This window comes from Danio rerio, chromosome 11 (genome assembly GCF_052040795.2).
Source record: "Danio rerio strain M-AB ecotype USA chromosome 11, GRCz13ab, whole genome shotgun sequence".
In the NCBI taxonomy this organism is placed as follows: domain Eukaryota; kingdom Metazoa; phylum Chordata; class Actinopteri; order Cypriniformes; family Danionidae; genus Danio; species Danio rerio.
In genome coordinates this window covers 35,586,651-35,603,841 of record NC_141031.1, presented here as the reverse complement: position 1 = coordinate 35,603,841, position 17,191 = coordinate 35,586,651, and the positions used below count along the sequence as shown (strand labels likewise).

The 17,191-nt window shown below is 33.6% G+C and overlaps 2 long non-coding RNA genes across 4 annotated transcripts in view; one reads left to right on the top strand and one right to left on the bottom strand.

The window, feature by feature from the left end:
* Positions 1-17,191, top strand: part of LOC141376638 (uncharacterized) — a 225,122-nt gene that overhangs the window by 178,480 nt on the left and 29,451 nt on the right. Inside the window, exon 1 of one of the 3 annotated variants that reach the window (XR_015502765.1) lies at positions 16,846-17,147. The exons of 1 other annotated variant lie outside the window; for it this stretch is intronic. This is a non-coding gene — a long non-coding RNA (uncharacterized LOC141376638). Of the gene's footprint in view, positions 1-16,845; positions 17,148-17,191 lie in introns of those variants that run through there. One more of the 3 variants, XR_015502764.1, reaches the window with a different exon arrangement.
* LOC141376639 (uncharacterized) lies at positions 9,019-17,098 on the bottom strand. Its single transcript, XR_015502769.1, has 3 exons — positions 16,551-17,098; positions 11,948-11,974; positions 9,019-9,286 (listed from the first exon to the last, which is right to left on the bottom strand). It is a non-coding gene; the product is annotated as an uncharacterized LOC141376639 (long non-coding RNA).

Below are 17,191 nucleotides of genomic sequence, written 5' to 3'. Positions count from 1 at the left end.
AGTGACTCGCTTCCATCTGCCGCAAAAATATTATAAACATTCAGAACATCACACAGTGTCTGCAGAAGCTGTTTTTGGAGGAGACAAGCAAACATCACTGTGTATCATTGTGTTTGCCCTGGCTCAGTCCCACGCGTGTCACCGAGGTACGAAACGTGACACACACACACACACACACACAAACACGAACGAACGTTATGAAAATGATAGTGTTGTACAGTTGGCGGTTCAATTACGTGATTTGGTACGATTGCATTCACATCAGAAACGAACTGTACCAGAGTTCGCATGAATCGTACCCCAGACCACCTCTTTCAGTTGGACTCTGGTACGGTTTTACGGGTGCGCACCCGGGTTCAGAACGTGTCTAGACCAAAAGTGCTAGTGTGAAAGCACCCTTAATCTGAGGTCGCCACAGTCGAATGAACTGCCAGCTTATCCAGAATATGTTTTGCACAGCGGATGCCCTACAGCTGCAATCCAGTACTGTGAAACATCCATACTTCACATACAGTTGAAGTCAGAATTATTAGTCCCCCATTGATTTTTTTCTTTTTTAAATATTTCCCAAATGATGTTTAACAGAGCAAGGAAATGATTACAGTATGTCTGACATTTATTTTTTATTCTGGAGAAAGTCTTATTTGTTTTATTTAGGCTAGAATAAAAGCAGTTATTAATTTTTTAAACACCATTTTAAGAACAATATTATTAGCCCCTTTAAGCTTAATTTTTTTTCAATAGTCTACAGCACAAAGTATCATTATACAACAACTTGCCTGATTACCCTAACCTGCCTAGTTAACCTAATTAACCTAGTTAAGCCTTTAAATGTCGCTTTAGGCTTTATAGAAGTGTCTTGAAAAATATCTAGTCAAATATTATTTACTGTCATCATGGCAAAGATAAAATAAATCAGTTATTAAAACTATTATGTTTAGAAATGAGTTGAAAAAAAATCTCTCTGTTAAGCAGAAATTGTGGACAAAATAAGCAGGGTTGCTAATAATTCAGGGGGGCTAACAATTCTGACTTCAACTGTACATACACTACAGACAATTTAGTTTATTCAGTTCTTCTACAGGATAGTGCATGTATTCGGACTGTGGGGGAAACCGGAGAACCCAAAGATGTGAACATGGGGAGAACATGCAAACTCCACACAGGAATGCCAACTGACCCAGCTGGGACTCGAACCAGCGACTTTCTTGCTGTGAGGTGACAATGCTAACAACTCAGTCACAGTGTCGCCCCTGGATTTGGTAAAAAAAAAAAACTTGATAACAAAAGTTCAAGACAACAAATATATATATATATATATATATATATATATATATATATATATATATATATATATATATATATATATATATATATTATTATTTATTTATTTTATGTTGCTTTAACTTATTTTAATTTAAGTTGAGATGACTAGAAACGTTCATTTGATTTACCAAAAAAAATAAATAAATTAAGCCAGCAAGATTTTTTTTTAAGTGTGTCCTTTATTTGTTTTATTAATTGGTTTGATATATAACTAATTGTATTTCTTCCATTGTCCTCATTTATGTTGTTTTAAAACGTCTGCTAAATGAAAAAAACATAACTGTAAAAAATGTAAAATCTTAATATTATCATAAGGCTGTTAGTGAGATTAGCAGGGTGCGCTCAACCTGTGGTCTGTGTGGGTCCTACCACCCCAGTATTCAATTCAATTTAATTCAATTTGTTTATTGTCATGTGCACATAAGGAAACAACTTTCCTTGCACACTGACATTCTTACTTTGCCGTCCACAGTGAAGTCATACATGTAATATACACACCATACACGTGATCTACACAGAAGTGACATAAGTATAACTATGAAATGTATACATAAAAATATCAATGATATATTATGTAACGGTCTTTCGGATGAGATGTTAAACCGGACCAGATGTTAAGACCCAGGATGTCCTTGAAGAAATGTGGTATTGATGAATTGGGTAAGGAAAATGGTCAGTAGTGTATGTGTGTGAATGAGTGTGTATGGATGTTTCCCAGTGATGGCGTAAAACATATGCTGGATAAGTTGGCGGTTCATTCCACTGTGGCGACTACAGATTAATAAAGGGACTAAGCCGAAAACAAAATGAATGAATATTATTCAGATTGTTCTGCAGAAGCTCAAATCTCGATCTTCAAGCACAGTCGATCTGACTCTGTGTAGATGTCAGACTGTCCTTTCAGCAGACGGATGATATCGTTCATCCACCCAATAGCAGTACCATAATCACACCATCCTCTAAAATGACCCTTAGCAGCTAAAAGTGAGGGAAATAGAGACACCTAAAGATGATGAAGTAGCTCCACAGACCCAACAGATGAACTGGAGGTCAAAGGAGATGCTGTAATATGTTGCTTCCCCCCCTCCCCCTCCTCTTTTCCTACCCTCCTCTTTCTCTGTCTCAAATTGCTAGTCTCCATACATCCAACTTCAAAGAGGTCTGATAATTCTATCAATTTCAACCTGGGGAAATACCAAGATACAACAGAGCGCGGAGGAGAGGGAAACAGAGAAACGAGTGTGTTTGGTTGCTAAGGAACTGCTTGGTCGAGCTCTGATTGTACTGTCTGCTGTGTGTCAAAGTGATGGTGTGGAAACGGGAGGAACATGAAACCACTTTCTCTTCTTATTTTCATCTCCTGAACAGAGAGATAACCTCCTATCAGACCGCACGTATCGGGGTCCGAGACCTCTCTTTAAAGGGTGAGATTGTAGACGGGCTCGGCTTTACCTCATCAAACTTTACGGTTAACCTCTCATCTGTGCCTCAGAACACTACTGTTAACCTCGCGTCTGTACCGGCATGAATTTTACAGTTAACCTTTCGTCTTCACCTCAGCGAGCCTTAATCTTCATCGTTGTAGCACGTGTTTCAAAGTGAATAAAAGTCATAAGCGGAGAACATCTGAGGAGGAAGATGTTGAAACTTGGTGGAAAATGAAATCTCGCATTTCAGTTAAAAGAAAGTTTGGTTTCACTTTAATGTGGCATAGCTACAGTGTAACTATTCAATTGATTACTGAGTAATATTAATTTATTACATGTACCTACATAGTATATCGTTGGTGTTAGAATGTGGGTTAGGTTTAGTTAACATGTATGTATGCATAATTCATTGTAATTCCTATACATTACCTGATAAAAGAGTTGTCATCGAGATGTATTAGTACCAAATCATAACTTGGCCTATAGTTGATCATTTTTGGGAAAGTGGCAAGAGGTAACTTTTTCTGATCTGCTGAACTGCATCCCAATCATTACCAATGCTGCAGACGATTCCCAAGATTCTCACAGAAATCAGCCAAGTTTGAAGGAAAAATCAGGATTTAGAGTTAAAGTTGAAGTCAGAATTATTAGCCCCCTTTATTTTTTTTATTTTTTTTTTTATATTTTCCAAATGATGTTTAACAGTGCAAGAAAATTTTCACAGTATGCCTGATAATATTTTTTTTCTTCTGGAGAAAGTCTTATTTGTTTAATTTCAGCTAGAATAAAAGCAGCTTTTAATTTTATTTAAATCCATTTTAAGGTCCAAATTATTAGCCACTTTCAGCTATATTTTTTTCAGATTTTTCTACAGAACAACCCATCATTATACACTAACTTTGTTTAGATTTTAGTAACCATAACTTTGACTTTTTATTCAGTTTGATGTCTCATTTTATCTGTAACACAGCTATGACATAGACTTGCCTTTCACTACAAAGGCGCCATTTTTGCGTGTAAGTACCATGGTAAAACAGTGTAAACAATAGGTCTCAGGCAGAAGTGGTGACATAAACAAATGAATAACCATCCATAATTCAACACAACAATATTGTGTCGGTGGACTAAATGTGCTCGATGGGATGTTTTTCTGTGGACTCTTACCTTTCAAAATAAACTGTGATGTACAATGCAATGAATGTGTGTGTTGTTATGATGATATGTACGCCATATCTACTAAGTGTGTTCTGCACAAACTTAGCAAACATTCCTTTTAAGCTTTCCATTGAAAAAAAACTAGCTGCAATGAGTGCTTAAGGGCTGTAGCTTTATGTACAGTTTTTTTCAAGATTACTCATGACTACTCATGTTCTTTTTGGTGTAATCTATTTATAAGCATTGACATGTGGAAAACAGCGCCTCAGTGCGTCCTCGTCTGGGCACTGGCTAAAGGGTTCATTCTATCTGCCGCTGAAAGCATTAGGCTACTACAATCAATCTGAGAGCTACAAGTAGTGACAATACTAGCTTAACCTCATTTCTTAGTAGCGTGTGGGTTTCTAAATCAAAAAGCTTTTCAGTAGCAAACCGACATTCACAAAAAGACATTTTCTTCTTCCTGTTTTTCGGTAGTCGACAACAAACTTTTTGGTGCTTTACCACCACCTCTTGCTCTGGTCGGTGACGTCGCCAACCAGGCTAACAGGCTAACAAAAATTAACTAATTAATCACACTTTTTTTTTTTTATTAATCGTGATTAATCGCGATTAATCCATTTAAAAACTTGTAATTTGGGCCATTCAAATGTAAAATTAATGTAAACGCAAGACAAAAACTATTTAAATTAAAAAACAAAATGTATTCGAATTTTTGTTTAACTTATAACACAGATTTCTTCATGTTAACAACATACCCACAATAAACCATCAAGATCCTGGCTTGACAGCCATAATTATTACAGAAATACAAACACAGGCATGTTAATGCCATTTGAATTTCAAAACAATCAGTGGCAATAAAGAAAAAAAATAGATTTCCATATTATTTGGGTAGCACACATATTCTGAATGCCTTCGACAGAATTCAAATGAGACATTTTAATCTAGATAATCTAAAAAAATCATCTATGCTCACCTATGCTCACCTGTCTCCCAACCCTGTTCCTGAAGGCGCACCAACAGTACACATTTTCAGCCTCTTCCTAATCAAACAGACCTGAATCAACTCAGCAGAACATTAGAAGAGAACAGGAACAGGGTTGGGAAACACTGCCATAGAACATGTGTAACTACATCACCTTAAATTCAAGTGTTACCAAGAGTTTATTTAGTAGAGCGAGTTTATGTATGTGCTTATTACTGATTTTTTTTTTTTTTCCAGGCCAATGGCTTGCAATGTAGTTTTTGATAACACTGAAATTTGACAAAAATGATCACACACACACACACACACACACACACACACACACACACACACACACACACACACATATATATATATATATATATATATATATATATATATATATATATATATATATATATATATATATATATATAGTTTACTGTAGTAAAGGCTGAAGTACTATGGTAATTACTATTCTTTCATGATAGTTACTAATGATACCACATTATGTAGTGTAATTTATTAATGAAGAGTTGTAAATATATAAACAACATAATGCTTATTCCTAAATATTTCCCATTCATACAAATCATTAATGTATTTTAACTGTTACCTGTTTTTTTTTTGTTTTTGTTTTTTGTATTATTGTTTTGTTTTTGCTGTTATAAACAATAATCATATGCTGTTTAGTACAGCAATAACTGAACTGAACAATTCTGCCTCTTATGTTTTATTGTTCATTAAGATGTGATTGACTTGGGTTTAAAATTAAAAATGCAAAAATAGCTTAGATGTTATTTTTATTGCAAATGCCACAAAAATCACCCTGCGCAATCAACTAAAATTTAGAATTTGTAACAACAGTAAAGAGTTTTTTTTTTTTTTTTTTTTTTATAAAGGTCTGGTTTTGTGGTGGCTGTACTTTAAATTTAAATTATATCATCTAAAACTGATGAAAGATTTTAACATTTTAGTAGTAAACAGAGCTACTGTAAGGTCACACCTGCTTGGTATAAATGCTTTAAGATGATTTAGTTGAAAATATCCATTAGAAACCTAAAAGTAATCAAAAACTAATCACATGTAATCAGTTACTTTACTTTTATAAAGTAAATAAAAATGTACGCTACTTATTACATTTTAAATAGGGTAATTTGTAATCTGTAAGCTATTACATTTCCAAAGTAACCTCCCCAACACTGCTATAACTGCAAAGAACAGTGTCTCCCAACCCTGTTCCTGAAGGTGCACCAACAGTACACATTTTCAGCCTCTTCCTAATCAAACAGACCTGAATCAACTCAGCAGAACTTTAGAAGAGAACATTAACAGGGTTGGGAAACACTGCCATAGAACATGTGTAACTACATCACCTTAAATTCAAGTGTTACCAAGAGTTTATTTAGTAGAGCGAGTTTATGTATGTGCTTATTACTGAACTTTTTTTTTTCCAGGCCAATGGCTTGCAATGTAGTTTTTGATAACACTGAAATTTGACAAAAATGATCACACACACACACACACACACACACACACACACACACACACACACACACAGACACACACACACATATATATATATATATATATATATATATATATATATATATATATATATATATATATATATATATATATATATATATATATAGCTGAAGTAACTTTCACAACTATTTCACAATTACTTGTTACACAACAAAAATTTTTTATGATGTTAATGATGAATTAATAGTTAAAGCCAATATGCATTTATTCTATTTTAAAGAGCTTAAAATGTACGTGTTTTGGCTATTATTTTTACATAACAACAATTGTTTGGGCCCTGAAAAATGCACATGTATGCAAATGAGTTTTAAAGTGCATGTTTTTGAAAAGTATACTGCTATGGATAAATGGTTGATTTGTGTGTTCAGCCAATATGCAAGCATATGCAATTATTTGACAACTTCAATAATAGTGATGTACTACTGCACTGTACTGTACAGTATATGCATAGTTTTTCTCTAAAATGTGACAACAGTCTGGCATGCATAATACAGCACTTTTGTCATTTATTTATTTTTATTTTGTTGTGGATCCAAGTGAACACTTCTGGGTTTGACAATGTTATCATGCTGAATGTACACTGGATGCTTTTATTTAAATAGTACGCATGACATTTGCATGCACTAGTGTGGATGCTAATCTTCATTCTTATTGTGAATGGGCCTTTAGTCTGGTTTTAGATGGACAAGAGAACATTCGGCTCAGATTTTATAGGTGATTTGATATATGTTATTACAGCATAACCAAGTGTTTAGGAGATTTCAGTGTAAATAGCTGCCAAGGACATACCAAGGTAGGCACTATGAACTGATGTACTCAAACTAACTAACTACAAACTAAATCTGATAAAGCAAAAAGCATTAATGCTCATTTAAGAATTTGTTTTCTATCCAGCTAGGATTGAGTATTCAATTTTTGGTTTAAAAAATGCTTTTTTTTTTTTTTTTTTTTAACATTAGCCTATAGGCTCCACACTACTCGACCCAGAGAAACTGAGCTTTTTGAAAATGCTGAAAAATCAGTTTTAGTTTGGAAACACTGGTGATCTGTTAGCTTGAGCATAAGTGGCTGTATAGTGGATATGGAGATCATTTTTTCTGAAACAATAAAAACGTCAGTATAGTTCACACTGTGAACAGTATTAGTCATCTTCTTTGTTTCTACAGAGTGCTGCAAAGTTGTATTTTTGATGACTGACCCAAAAATTTGTCTCTTCTGACATATTTAAGTAAACTGTGTAAAATTGTGTAATATGTTTTGTTAAATTAACTGAATTTTAATTCCAGCAGAAGTTAAAATCTAAAATCTCCCTATTAACATCACTATCCCTAATCTTCTGGTCTTCAACTTATCTTGCATTTATATAAAATAAATAAGTTAGAAAGCTTGTGAGATGAGTGAGTGTAAGCTTATGTTCAGTGTGAAAACGTGTAATGTCTCCAACAACCGCTGTAGTCACTTTTAAGCTGGATTTATACTTTCGCCTGGTGCCGCATCACGCACCTCTGCTGACTGAGCGTGCACCTCGCGTAACTGATATATATATATATATATATATATATATATATATATATATATATATATATATATATATATATATATATATATATATATATATATATATATTTATTTATTTATTTATTTATTTATTTATTTATTTATTTATTATGGCAAGAATAAAAGCAAAAAAAAAAAAAAAAACACTTACTAAAAAATACAGATGTTTTTTTTTTTTTTTTTAGATTTAGCCCACTCCACAATTCACACATTACTGTCTGGCTAATTTGTATCCTTTACTTAGGCTAAAAAGGCAATAATGGTCTGACATTCCTGACCTTTATCACCAATAAAGCCTAGACAAATGGGCCATCAGTATATTGTAAACTGATAGGATCAAATATTCCTTTCCATTTACCAAAGAAATAATTTGTTCCTTAATTATAGTTTTGCTATTAAATTGTTTTAAATTCAAAATTAAACATATACATCAGTGTAAAACCTATGACTGGTGGAAAAACATTATTATTTTTTTTTTTATTGTGTACCTGGGTCTCTACTTTTGCCATGGCCTCTTTTGGTTTTAACAAACGTATCCCTCAGGTTTTACAAACCTTTTAACAAAACTTTCCTCCTTTCACATGGGTGTTGCAATTTCTAGCAAAGAATTATTGATCATCTGGTTATCTCTATGATCACAGATCATAAAAATGTCTGTACAGGCATACTGTTTCAGACAAAATCTCTTCAAAGTGTTTCATGCTCAAATCAGTAGCGGCGCTGCACGTACTGTTCGCTCGAGTCTCAAAAAAAGCATGCACTCCGTCGGCTGAAATCATGCCGCGCGTGCCTAAAGCAAACCCCCGCAAACTCCACGATGACATCACATGTGCCACATGCACTCAATAAGCGAACTAGTGGACGTGTCGAGTATAAACAGGCTTTAGCCACTTTTGTTTTAAAAAAATCACAGATGTGTGATGTTAAGTATTTAATGTCAAAGAATACAAGGTGAAAATATCTTGAACTTGTATTAAGCAAAGAACCTGAAGAGCTTTAAAATGTGTAAAGGAGCTCACACAAGCAAACAAACATATGTTTCAAGGAGAAGCGCTTCTGATCCCTTTATTGAACTGTTATGACTAGAAAGAAAACAAGTATGCTTGAGCATTCTGTCCAGTTTATGGTTGCATCTTGTGGCATCATGTCTTGTTTATGGTTTGTTGTGATGTCTTTGATCAGAGTTGAGTTCATATTTCAGCCGAACAGCACCAGCGTTTATTTGGAAGTGGACCAAGGCCCATCATTTCTGCTGTCTTTGTCCTTTTGTTTGGTGCATAACTGGGTTGAGATGGATATGTTCAATCTTGCTCAAATGAAAGGCACAAACAGAGAAATTGCACCTTAGTTTAATTTACTTTAATCAAACCTGCAAAGTGTAAACAGTAGTTGCATCCTAAATGGCACACTATGATACACTGTAAGAGATAAAGTATATACAGGTGGTTGTTATCACTGAATAAAATAGAGCCAGACATGAAGTGGAGAACTGTTGTATAAGATTGAAGAGTGCTATTCTGTGAAAACAACCTTCTGGATGTACTTTATTTCACTTATTACATGGCTACTTGCTACAAAATATAACAATTAGATGTAAAACATTGTTCTAAAAAGTAAGGGTTTATTAATTCTTTAGGGAAAGGCAAATACTGACAGGAATAAAAAATGGCTGACTGGAGCATACACTAACCTATTTATTATTCAGTACAAGATGGTGCCAACTGTGGACTGAAGGACTTAATTCTGTAAATGTTTATTATTTTAAAATAGTAAAGTTTATTAAGTGTTCCAAACAGCCGTGTACTAGAAATATTAATCATTTCCCAGTCTGTTTAACGTTAGCCAAATTAGTGCAATAAATGATCAAACTACTAAATAGTACCTGCCACATTCACAATCGCAAGGCAGTAATATAAATTACGTGGGAAAATTTTCCTTGCACAATCAAAAACAAAGCAATCAACAGCATTTGCACCTGATAGCTCCTTCCCATCTGCTATAGTGAGCAAAGCTAAGACCTTTATAAATTAAGTGTTCCACATTCCACATTTATTTTAATGGTTAAATAAATAAGATACTCACAACCTTATAAGTATAAGGCTAAATTATCTGGATATTTGAAATGCACTTAATCTTTACAGGTTTTTCAGTGTGAATGCACTACTTACACTGCTTAAAATGGCATAGTATAGTGCATAATTATTCAATTTTAGATGCACTTCCATATTCTAACTTTGAATGCAATTTAGTTTAATTGTAATAGTTTGCTTAGCCCAACCAAAATGGCAAACTCTGGATCCGCACTGTAAAAAAATGTTGGGTTCTGCACAAATTATTTGTGTTGGCACAACATTAAGGAATTCAGTAAGCTTATTTATTTTATACAAATTTAAGTGGATTGATTGTGAACAAATAAGTTGTGCCCAAAAAACTCTGGAATTATGTTGTTTCAGCTCTTTCAAAATAAGTAGTTTGAACAAATAGCAAATGTGTTTTTTTTATTTTATTTATTGTGGCAGATCAGTCGCTAAAGAAGTCACTTGACAAATATGTCAGTAGGTTTCCATTCACCTATTTGCATGCGCATTTTGGATATGCACATACATTTTGAAAATGCACATAAAAACTAATGCACAAAACAGAGTAGGATAAACTTTTAATTCAATAAGAAAAAAAAAATGTGCATAAACTACGACAGAAACACTTTTACCAAACAAATTCAAGTATATGCGCATTAAAAAGTCATGTGATTTTGTAATAAGAGATTGTGTGATGATAAAAATGTGCATGAAATGGACAAACCAGCAGTCCGCCGCATTGTTAAACATCTGAAATGTTGTTTTGGTCATTCTAAAATGCCCTTACCATTTTGTATTAGTGTTATTATATTATCAGTTATCTCCAGAACCATCAAGAGCATCTGTGCTCCGCATCTCACACATTTAATCGCCACCATGTTTTCATTTCGCATGGGCATACTGTCTTCTGGGGTGCAAGTAATTTCGTGAATGAAAAAAAAAAAGATTGACACAGCTTCTCCTACTGCAGCAAATTTAGTTTTTACTTTTGATATTTAGCGCCAGTTAATCAGGAAGTGACGATTTTGTTCTCTTTAATAACTAGGATGGAAATGTGATATGCCTTATATCTTAAATGCGATATTCTAGTTTTGTGCATATATTTATTCACATCTTTGGATGAGAACATAGCTAATGATTGTATGATGCCGAGCATGTTTCCTTTTACTATAAACAGACAAATGAGTAGTTGCTGGAAATCTGTACAGATTTGATCTTGAGCCTGATTATGATTTTCATATACTTTTTGAGAGTGACTAACTGTACGTGATAAGTAAGTGATAAGCAGGCCAGTGAGCTCTATTGATGTAATTAATAAGTTGGCATGTTGGGGAAATGCCAGATCTGTATTAATTAATAATTTTTTTTAGGAATGAGCTGAGCAGCTATGTATATCCTTAGAGATGTGATTGGCAGGATTAGATGAACATGCTTATTGTTTCCTTTATTGTTATTAGTATTATCTCAAATTTTATGTCACTGTCATGAGTTTGTCACATTGTTTTGCAGAGTATTAATCATTCAGTTGTACGCTACATGAACATGCACAGATCATTATGCAATTCCTGTGTTTTTTTTTCCCCTCCACACATGATTTCACACCTCGTTCACAAGAGGCCAAAGCAAATAACAGCAATTACAATAACCACATTCACGCAAAATGACTGTGTTCATACCTGCTCCCTCTGGGCTTCACACACACACACACACACACACACACACACATACGCTTTCTCTTTATATATGTGTGCAAGGACTGGAAGTTGGGAAAAAGCAAGAGAGGTCATGAGTTAAAATAGATAAATAAAAAATACAAAGAGAAGACAGAATCAAGGTAGAGGACAAATAACAAGGTTATATCTTTCATTAACGATGAAAAAAATTCTGACCTTGTCATTTGAGGTCAGCTCTCACACCTACAGTAAACAGAAGAAAAAAGAAATGAAAAAAAGTTTTACATTTCAACAACCGCATTCTTGTCCTGATTTTCTTTATACATGCTTGTGAAAGAGTAAGTCTTTTTTCTTCTCATACAATAAAACTCCAGTGTTGTTTAAGCGAGAGGGCTTTATTTTGTGTTTTACAAAAGATATTAATTCAGAAATTAAGGAACACATATCGAATTAGCACAATTTAATAGGAACAAATAGCCCCTGAACACACACACACACATACACACACTGTTTCCAGTTTTAAATTAAACATGCTATTTAATTTCTTTAGTTGTTTTTGTAATGGAGAACTTATTTGTATCTGAGAACCCACAAGATAGAATAAGGTTCAAATATGCAGTAAAACCCTTCTCAAACACTAAATCTCTCAGACTGTTTAAAAAAAGATGCTTTGAAAATCTTGTATGAATTGCTGAAATACAGAAGCCCTTAAGTTCGGGTGCAATTAGTGGTGAGGCAGTTTTGGAGGCACCACTAGGTGGAGCAAAAGAGCAAATGAGAGTCATTTATGTTGAGTGTAAATCATCATTTTTACTGTCCCATGACTATTAGCTTGAAATTGATTTTTAGAAATGAGGTATAATAGAAATAATTAAGTCTGGCTGTGGTTAAGAATGTAGGGCAAACGAATAGCTTGCCCAGATGTCTGTTCATTTGTATTCAGTGCAACTTCTGGCTCAAATATTTAAAACAGGCACTTAAAGTCAACACAAAATTAAAAACTGGCCTTATTTACTTACCCTTTCCTATTGTGATATGTCAGTGTAAGTTACTTCACATTCAATTTGTGGTTTTGTCTCATTAGATCAAAATGTGTTTAATTCATTTTGCACTGTGGAGTAAAAAGGCCAGGGACTTTTGTCTCACACTTTTGACTTTTTGTGTACCACAGATTTTTGCAAGTTAACTTGAATTATAACATTTACAATCTTACAATTCTGAGATGATGTTAAGTGAGAATTGCCCAAAAAATAGATTGCCCTAAAACTCAGCCCTCTCAATTCAAAAGAATGGAATTCGAGCCAGACCAAAAATAAATAAATAAACATAAGAAAAATATATAAATATTTACATTTAATTATAATGCACTATGCATCTCAGCAGAATTATTTATATATATATATATATATATATATATATATATATATATATATATATATATATATATATATATATATATATATATATATATATATTTTTTTTTTTTTTTTTTTTTTTTTTTTTTTTCAGTGGTTAGCACTGTCACCTCACAGCAAAAAGGTTGTTGGTTTAAGTCCCGGCTGAGCCAGTTGGCATTTCTATGTGGACTACCTCTGGGTGCCCTACAGTCCAAAAACTTTTTTTTTTTTCTTTTTTAAATATTTTCCAAATTATGTTTAACTGAGCAAGGAAATTTTCACAGTATGCCTGATAATATTTTTTCTTCTGGAGAAAGTTTTATTTGTTTTCTAAACATTATTTTTTTATTTTTTAATAAAAGCAGTTTTTATTTTTTAAACACCATTTTAAGATTTTAAGCTATTTTTATAGTCTACAGAACAAATCATTATTATACAATACTTTGCCTAATTACCCTAACCTGCCTAGTTAACCTAATTAACCTAGTTAATCCTTTAAATGTCACTTTAAGCTGTAAAAAAGTGTCTTGAAAAATATCTAGTCAAATGTTATTTACTTTCATCATGGCAAAGATAAAATAAATCTGTTGTTAAAGATGAGTTATTAAAACTATTATGCTTAGAAATGTGCTGAAAACAATCTTCTCTCTGTTAAACAGAAATTAGGGAGAAAAAAAACAGGAGGCTAATAATTCTGACTTCAACTGTAGGTAAATTGGTGTATAAACTAAATTGGCCATAGTGTATGAGTGTGTATGTAAATGAGTGAGTATTGGTTGTGGCTGGAAGGGCACCCGCTGCGTAAAACATGGAATAGTTGCTGGTTAATTCCGCTGTTCCAACCTCTGAAATAGAGACCAAGCCAAATGAACGAGTTATTTCATGCTATAAAAAGGCTATTGTGTGAAAGACATTAACTTGAAATTGTGAGAGAAAAGAGAGACAAAATAGTAGCCTATTTGTAACAAATGTATCCCTTTTTTCTGAAAAACTTTCAAGTTTTCAAGTTTGAAATATAGCAATTTTAGTTCACAGGTTTGTAAGATAAAAAACAATTCTGAAATAAAATAAAAGGCATATAAGTTTGCTAAATTTCCAATAAGTTTAAGAAACAATTAGAAACAGCAAGCAACATACCGAAAAATAATCATAATTAGATGGATGGACGGACGGACAGACAGACAGAGACAGATAGAAATGATTTTTTTTAAAGTGTATTGTTTCTCTGACACAACTAAGTACAAAAGAAAATAGCAAATAGAACTGAACATAAATAATTTAATACAATTGAACATAAATAAATATAATAGAACAAAACAGAATAAATCATAATATTTTCAAAAAATATCAGAAAAGGCTGAAATAGTTTTTATTTTTTTTTATTTTGTAAAATATACTCTAGTAATCTGTTTTGTACACCTCACCATGTTTTACACTGCATGTACTCACTGTAAACAACCTAACATGTTGCTGCAATAGTGAGAGACAAAACACACTGAGCACTAATAGATTCATTTAAAAGTTGTCTTTGTACTATTTCCTGAGGGAATTAAAACACAGCTAAACATCCATAACTGCACAACACAGCTGACATGTCAGCAGTCATAAATAAAAGAGACACCAGTGTTTTGCTCTTAATAGACACTAAATTGGTTTCTGGAGAAATTGCACATTTCCCGGAATTCAGCATGGGATACTGTTTATTTCACTCCACCTCGATTCCACACGGCTTAAAAGACTTCTTACAATTCTGAGAAATAAAAACTGTGAGACTTAAATATTAGGGCTGAACAATATATCGTTTAAGCATCTACATCACAATGTGTGTATTAGCAATGGTCACATAGCAAGATTAGAAAATTTATTAAAGATTAAAAGATAACTACAATATTAAATTTTTTATATCATTGAATAAAATTATTTATACAATGATTGTTCAATTTCTGTATTTAAATACTGTTAGACTCTTAAGAAACCATAAAGTTTCTAAACTATTTATTTAACTTTAATTTTTGCTCTGTTGTATTTATATTTGCTTGTAATTTATTACATTTTATGCAGATTCACTGCATATTCGACTAGGGAATCACCCCAGTCGATCTAAATGAATGAAATCTTTCCAAATAAAGCTATTCAAATCATTTAGTGAGACTAAAGTCATTCATTCATTTATTTTCCTTCGGCTTAGTCCCTTTATTCATCAGGGATCGCCACAGCGGAATGAACCGCCAACTTCTCCAGCATATTTTTTAAGCAGCAGATGCCTTTCCAGCCACAAACCAGTGAAAACACCCATATACACTCGTTCACACACTTACACTACAAGACCAATTTGGTTTATTCAATTCACCTATGTCGCATGTCTTTGGACTGTGGGGAAACTGGAGCACCCAAAGAAAACCCATGCCAACATGGGGAGAACATGCAAGCTCAAATATATTTTTGCAGCCAAACTAAATATCACAATGTCAGATTTGTTCAGTATTGTGAAGTCCTAATAAATATGTAATAAAAAAGAAAGGATGTAGTGAATAAATAAATAAATGGGTTATATATAAAACTGTTATAAAATAATAAAAAGCTAAACTTTGAAATAAACCTGTAAATTTTACTATATTTGTATTTATTATTTAATTTATATTATAAAGCATTTTAATATTTTTTAAAAAAAAAGTTATTTATCTATATAATATATTTTAAATAATAACAATAATAATAATAATAATTATTATTATTATTATTAATATTATTATTATTCATTCATTCATTCATTTTCTTTTCGGCTTAGTCCCTCTATTAATCTAGGGTGAATAAACTGCCAACTTATTCAGCATGTTTTTACGCAGCGGGTGCCCTTCCAGCCGCAACCCATCTCTGGGAAACATCCACACTCACACTCATTCACACTCATACACTACAGACAATTTAGCTTACCCAGTTCACCTGTACTGCATGTCTTTGGACTGTGGGGGAAACCGGAGCATGCACCTGGAGGACACCCACGCGAATGCAGGGAGAACATGCAAACTCCACACAGAAAAGCCAACTTAGCCAGCCGAGGCTCGAACCAGCGACCTTATTGCTGTGAGGCAACAGCACTACCTACTGCGCCACTGCGTCACCTATTATTATTATTATTGTTGTTGTTTTTGTTGATCAAATTTATCCCTATACTTTGTTTTCATGGCAGTACAACTTTAATGCCAAAGTTGAAATGGGTAGAGTGGTATACCACCAATAAACAATGAAACTTAAACTTTAAATTCAGGAATTACTAAAATTTCCACAACAAATTACCAACAAACTGCTAACAACACATTTAATTGAACTCAAGTTCACATATCGTCTTGTAATAGCCTACATACTCCAGTCATATGTTTTATTTACTGACAGCATGTTTAGGCTACACCAGGTGTACTCACCTTAAACAACCTGACATGGTGCTTCCCGTAACGATAGTTACAGAGAGACGACAAACACTGAGCGAATGGATAAATATACTGTAAAAGTTGTCTCCTTTCTGGTTCCCGAGGGAATTAATACACAGTTAAACATCCTTAACCGCACAACACAATTGACACCAAGCAGTCATATATAAAAGACACTACTGTTTTGCTCTCTATAGTAAGAGAATTGGTTTATGGAAGAATGGCGCGTCGTCGGGAATGCTACTGTTTTTTATTCCACCTTGAGTCTACGCGACATGAAAGAAAGAGCGCGAAACGAGAGCGCGCGCGCGTACACGCGAGCCGACAGAAAGAGTGAACGCGGCTCATGCATGAGAGGACACGACACTTAAAATGGGTTACATGCCTGACTTGGCTTTGTAGCTGAAGATAATAGCAGGAACCAGCTGTGAATTGCTGGTTCGATACCTGCACAAGCACGTTTCCATTTATATACACCGCAGAAACACAAGCCGGCGCGCACGACGAGAGAGAGAGAGAGAAAGAACAAACACTTAACAGCTATTTAGGGAGAGGAAGAGGAGACGAGAGAGGAAGGAGGGGACAGAGAAAGTCAGAGAGAAAGAGAAAAAGATTTGTTTTATCTCAGTGGTGAG